General features: G+C 28.0%; 1 long non-coding RNA gene across 1 annotated transcript; it reads left to right on the top strand.

Annotated features, from left to right (window-relative positions):
- Positions 1–2,681: 2,681 nt before the first annotated feature.
- LOC105788194 (uncharacterized) lies at positions 2,682–4,040 on the top strand. Its single transcript, XR_001131913.2, has 2 exons — positions 2,682–3,077; positions 3,770–4,040. It is a non-coding gene; the product is annotated as an uncharacterized LOC105788194 (long non-coding RNA).
- Positions 4,041–7,029: the final 2,989 nt, after the last annotated feature.

Here is a 7,029-nt window from a genome sequence, read left to right as displayed (position 1 = left end):
CAAGTAAAGCAATAATAATAACAAAGAAAATAGGTAAAAATTATAAAATATAAAAATATATATATGTACATATAAGAAAAATATATATGTATGTGAATTATAAAAATAAAAATAAAAATATATATAAATATACATATTTTTAATATGTAAAAAAATATAAGTATATATATAAAATTATGAAACATAGAAAATATATAAAAGTATGTGTATATATATTTATAAAAATTAAAAATGTGTACGTATATGTATATATTATAAAACGTGTATGTATACATGCACATATATATATATATATAACAAAATTTGAAATTTAAAGGCCTAAAAAGTAAATAATAATGATACAAGATTAATGATGCCACATAATAGTATTAATAATATTTAAATAATTAATTTAATAATAAAAATAAAAATAGAGGATTAAATAGCATCAATAATAAAAGACCAATGAATTTAAAACAAAGAGTATAAAATAAAAAAATATAAGGCAAAATAAAATGTAAACTAATTTAAAAATCATAAATTTGAAAATGAATAAAAGGGGAAAAAGAGATTTGAAATCAACAATATACAAATCAATAAATAAATTATACATAAATCAACAAAATAAGAACAAGCCACAGAAAAAAAAGAACGCAAGACAGAGAGAAATTTGAGTGAATACTCTTAAAAATTATTATTACTCCCCACTCAAGTCTTTTACAATGAAGGGAGAGGCCTCTGTTTATAGTTGAGCCTCCCCAAATCCAACGGTACCGATTAATTACATCAACGGCTAAGATTAAAGTATATCTACAAATTAAATCTCTAAGATTACAAAATCATATCCTCTAAGATTGCATATCATATCTTCTAAGATTGCATATCATATCTAAGATTGCATATCCTTGAAGATTATGTTTCCATATGTGTCAAACTTGTAGATGGACCTTCAACCTTTTCAAGTAATGAGTCACTCCGATCGGGCCAAATGATATAATTTCAGACTGGACTTGGACTCTGTTTTATTATTTTGGGTTTATTATTTTTTGTGAGCCCGGGCTAAATTGGCGTATTAAAAATTGAATTAGTATCGTTAAGATTATCAAGATTTCCTTCTTCCATAATACTTTTCATGGTGCAAACATTTTGTAACTCTGATTATAAAACTTATATTAATTTATTTTGGAGGAAGATTTATCCTAGGTAATAACCCTTTTATAATTAGTAAATAAATTTTAAAATAATATATAATCTTTATAAAAATTATAAAGTGTTCAATAACTTTCATAATACTCCTTATAAATAATATAATTTTTTCATAACTCTAAAAATTGTTTTCATAAATAAGTTATGGCAAAAAATTATAACACTTTTTATAAATACATATATAATTTTTATAACATAGATCATTGGCATATAAATAAGTTATGTTCATATTTTTAAGCCATAAATTTAGAAATTTTTAAGATTTAAATAATATAATTATTAGTTTTAACTTTGTAAATACACAAATTATTTTTATAATATATTTTTAGGATTTATAATATAACTATAATTTTTTTGTCATAATCATCCCAAACACTAATAAGTGTTCATTTTCATAACTTAAAATTGTATAAAAACATTTTTTAATTGTATGACTCGCTTTTCAAACATTACCTAATTATAGTTCAACAAAAGGTTTATAAGAAAGTTTGATTTTCAAAATTGAATTTATCTTTTTAAATAAAATAATTTCAAATTTCAAATTTTATAACAAAACTCAAAAGTAGATGTAGGCATCTTAATTTTCTTTAAAAATTTAAGATATGATTGAAAATAATTTAATAAACATATCCAGCCAACTCATACATCATACCAGTAAAAAATAGTATAATATATATTATTTACCATGTTTTAATAACACTGTTTCTAACAGTTTTAATCGAAGCTGGGTTTTGAACTGTGATTATTATTATAAAAAAATTTAATGAATTACAAGTAACGTGATTAACGAGATTTGAACTCAAATTATATTTGAAACGATGCATCATCATATCAATACACGGAGTTTATTATAAATACTTTTTAAGTCAAAAACACAAAGGAAAAAAGGCATAAACAAGGAAATCCTTCTTTTGGGAATTTGATTAGATATACAATCCATATTTACTTTCTTTAGAAAAAGTTTAGAAATCTGTAATTCAATTCGGTTTTTCTTAAGTACACAGAAAATAGGAAAAGGGTTTCATTGTTTCAATATGAGTTTTTTTTTTAAAGATTGCAAATTTATCCTTAACCCAGACATGTAATTATTAAATTCGCTCGAATTTGGCCAATAAAGCATTAATTGTGAGTAATGTTTTAATAATTAGGTTGATGTTTCAACTATTTCAATTATCAATTTTCAAGAAGTTTGACCGCTAATCTAATAATAGTTTATTAATAATTAAATGGTTAAAATATTTATCACCCTAAGTTTGAGTCGCACTAATTACGTTTATTGTTTGGATTTTATCTTATTATTATAAGAGTGTTTAATAGTAATGCTACGTTTTTCATAGAGTTGGTGGCGATTAAGATGCCTAAATATAACAGCTGGAGCTGATGGGTTTTGATTAGGTCATGATTATTATCTCACAGTAATTCATAATTAAATAATAGCATGGTTACTACTTTTTAATGTTTTTCTGGAACCCATGACCCAGATGTAGGGCCAGGGCTTCACCTTGGGGGACTCTGCTACTTTTTATTACTTTTGTTTGTCCTTTTCACCTCTCCATCTCTCCTCTTTTTTTCTTTTTTTTTTTCTTAAACTTGTTTTTTTCACTTTTTGATCTCTATATATCAACTTTTAGTTCCGCACTTCAATTCTATCACTCACCTATACCATTGTTATTCTTCTTCGGGTGAAATAGATGAGAAGTTTGAAAGGAAGCCATTTCTTTTGAGGGGAATGTTGTCTGGCTCGAGGCCATCAACTAGATCTATGGATTTCTTTTTCATATATCAAAATTTGAGAGATGATGATGATTTAATCATTAATCATAGGTTAATGACGTCGGACCAGGCTTCATTCCCCCCAATTATTTGCTTCCAATTTTGATTATGTTCTCTTGGTAAGTTTTTTCTTTTGGTTTCCCTTTCTTTATTGGTTTTCTCTCGTCTCTGTCACATGTAATTTTATGAGTGTATTTTTTTATTGATTTTTGAAGATTTCTTGTTGATGGGGTTCCTGGAAATCGAGGTTGTTGGGGGGTGTGGGCATGAGCAGATTGGTGTAATGATGAAAGATTTTGACTGCTCTTCCCCCCCCCCCCTTCTTTTTTTTCTGACTGAAGAAGAAAAGGGTATGAATATGATATGATTATGATTATGATTACCCTTTTACATGGCCATATCTTACATTAGGGTTTTTCTCACTCAAATGATTAAGTAATGTAAAAGAAAAAATAATTATTTTATCATTATTGCTATTATGGTATTCCATCTAGGAATAGTATGTTAGCATAATCTCTTATCACATTACACTCCTTTATTTTTCCCCCTTTCTCTATGGATTCAGTGTAGTGTTCATCATTGAACTGATTTATTTTTCATGATGGCTTCAAAAATCTTGTGTCTGCCTGTCTGCCTTTTATCTAAAACCCTGATTTTTTTTCTTCATTTTTCTTAAAAGACCATGATTTCAGGTTAGGGTTTTCTCTTAAAACACATGTGCTACTTGAGATTCTCTCTTATAGTAGTAATTTTTAACCAGTTTTCAACTCTGGGGATGCTTAAATCGAGGTGTTCTTTGTAACTGTTTCAGGTCTTTTGTTGGTAAAACAAGAAGTGGTGGGTGGTGGATGATAAGGATGCTGGAGCTATGTAATCTCCGCCATTTATGTTTTGTTTTTATGCTTGCTTTTATCTCTGGTTAACTTTGGTACTTACTAATACTATACATGCTGTTACTGGTTTAGATCTGTAGTATCCTTTGCAAGTTTCAAGGTTAAATACATGGAATTCACTCCCTGGATTGGAAGTATTTGTAAGGAGATTCTACAGTTCTTAGAATTATAAGCAACATTTGATGCTTACCAGCTTTTGATTAAGAGTATGTTTTACACTTCTTCATATTCCTTAAAGAAAAGGAGAGGTATGAGAGAATAATAAACTTTAAAAGGAATCAAAAGATTAGTGGTTAATGAGAAGTCTAGGAGAATCAAATCCACTTGCCAATAACTATGCCACTTACTTGGTCTTAATTTTATGAATGAAACACTTTGCATAACCATGAGAGGTTTAGAGCTTAGCATTAGTATTATTTATATAAGAAACTGGTTTTGTATTTTGGGACTGATTTTGCTATAAAGAAAGAATGATGTGATGGATTGGACCTCTCATTTTTTTGCTTGAATCATGTGGTCTTGTCTCTTACATGATCAGCTGCATCCAGTTTAAAAGCATAAATAATAATGATGGGTCTAATATTTTCGGGGTTTTGTAAACGAAGGTAAGTTAAGAGACCTCGAAATTTATGGTTTGAGAATAAGTTTGGCTTGATAATCAATTTTAATAATATCATGGTATAACACAAATAATCGTAATTTACAATTTCTTTTGTTCGTAGTAATAGTTGAGTAGTGTAAAACCAACACGCCCAACACATAGAACCATGGGGGTTTCACGTGTTTCATCTTAAATACATAGCATTGATTCAGAGGACTGATAAAAGAAACAATGCAGAAAAGAAAGGAAAATCAGTGGCAAAAGGGAAAAAAAGGCTACTTCCATCTATAATCATTTCTCAAGATAACATAGGATTAAGCGTGATTAAGTTTACGTCTTTCTACGATACCAATCGAGGAAAGGAGAGAGATAATTTGGAGTATGAGTAGTGTGATGATGTTAATTAACGTAGTTTGTTTTAGATGGTGATGTTATGTAGAATTGTAGGTGAGGGAGGCAGGGGGGGCAGGGAGTACACAGAAATCCAAATAGAGAAAGAAAACAGGTGATTTGAAAAGGTGAATGAAAGACGAGCATCATCAACAGGGTTATGGGTCTCTATACGTATATGCAAGTTAGCTGATTGCTTATTGTATTGTGTATGTTGAAGTAAGGGTCATAACGCTTAGGTTTGGATAAGTTCTGGGAAAAATACAATATGAAATCTTGCGGTTTTAAAATAAAAGACAAACCAAACTAAAATTAATAAACCCAAACTGAAACTCAAACAAATACTACTATTGGAATAGGTTTTATTTTATTTTTCAACCCTAACCTCTAAGTCTGTCAACAAGGTCTGAAGCTGAGGCAAATGCAGCACTGAAATGCCTTTAATTGTCTGACTCTCTCTCTCTCTCTCTCTCATGTTTGCTATTATGCAGTTAAGTCAGCATCAGCATTGACGCCATGGGTTACCCTTTTTAACTGAGCGTAATTAATCATATATGGACTACCCATTGTGTCATGTTACAGTAAGCTGTATGAATTTAAGCCCAAAGTTTTTCTTTTTTTGTAGCATTCTCTTCCATAATCTAGCTACAAATCTAGTACATGCATCATTGTCAGCTTATGTGGTGCAATCAAAACTCCCCTGGCATATGCTCTACATATCTTTTTGCATTTCCAAAGCAAAACCAAAGAATCTAATTTCAAGCCATGCAATGTGGTGCAACCTAGATCAAATTGCTTTTCTTTCTTTTCTTTTCTTTTTTGCATAATTTTTTTTCCCTTCGATTAAAAAATTATTATTTTAGTCTTTTATTTAATTTTTCATCTTTTTTATACATTAAATTTACTTTTATTTCAAATCACTCTAAAATGGATGGAAAAGTTAACGTTTTTTAACTTTGCTGACATGACATACACGTGAATTTCCATGTGGAGGACATGTCAGCATTTAATTGATTTTTTAAAATTTTAAAATTTAAAAATATATAAGAATTGTTTTTAAAAATTAAAAAATTTAAAATTATTTTAAAAAGTATAAATATATATTTTTAATTTTTTAAAATTTTGAAAACCAATTAAATGTTTACATGTCATCCAAGTGGCAGGCCACATGTATGTCATGTTAACAAATGTTAACTTTTCTATCAATTTCGGGATGATTTAATAAAAAATATAAGTTTAAGGACTAAAAATAAAAATTAAACGAAAGGCTGAAATCACTTTTTATAAAGTTAAAAAGCCATATAAGTGATTATGTTGTGTAATGTAATGGAATCCCATTCTTCTGTGTGCAATATGTATAGGCTTGGAGTATTGTGTTTGTATGCTAACATATATGTTTTCAAGAAGTTTGGGTCAGCCCAATTTTAAACTTGGATTAGCCCATTAAATAAAACACAATTCACTCCTTAGATCCAATTAGATTGAAGCCCAATTCCATGCTCATCTATTTATGAGTTAATTGCACCATACATCCTAAAATTATAACATTTATTCTAAATTGGTCCTCAAACTTTAAAGCATTTTAAATACATCTTCAAATGGATCTCAATTATTAAAATCATTAATTTAACCGTCAATTGAGATCTCAAGTCTTATGTGGCATAGTTTAAAATGAAAATTTTAAAGAAAAGAAAATGACTATTGCAAAATGAATGTTGTAAACATCTCGATTTTAAGATTTTGAAACTTTTACAAAATTTTTACTATTCACTCTCTAACTTTTTTTTACTTTATTTTTAGTTTTAACTTTTAAATATTATATGGTAACATTTTACTTTTCATTAAAAATTTATTTTGAATTATGTAACATAAGATTTGATATGTCATTTAATGGTTTTGATAATAGAAAAACTGATTAATATAACATCGATAGGGTTTTTACAAAAATATTATAAAAAATAAAAATAACTAAAATGTTATAACTTTTTTTTATTTACCAAAATATATATATATATTTCTTTTATTTACCAAAATATATAAAAAAAAACAAAAAAAAAAACCTAACACCAGATCAGGCCAATTAAATTGGCGGCACCAAAGGTGCCAAATAAATTGGTGGCACCAATGGTGCCAAAGTCATTGGCGGCACCATGGTGCCAAAGGAAAAAAAAGTGTGTAATTGCTTTC

The sequence above is a fragment of the Gossypium raimondii genome, chromosome 2 (genome assembly GCF_025698545.1).
Source record: "Gossypium raimondii isolate GPD5lz chromosome 2, ASM2569854v1, whole genome shotgun sequence".
Classification (NCBI taxonomy): Eukaryota; Viridiplantae; Streptophyta; class Magnoliopsida; order Malvales; family Malvaceae; genus Gossypium; species Gossypium raimondii.
This window is presented reverse-complemented; position numbering and strand designations above follow the sequence as displayed.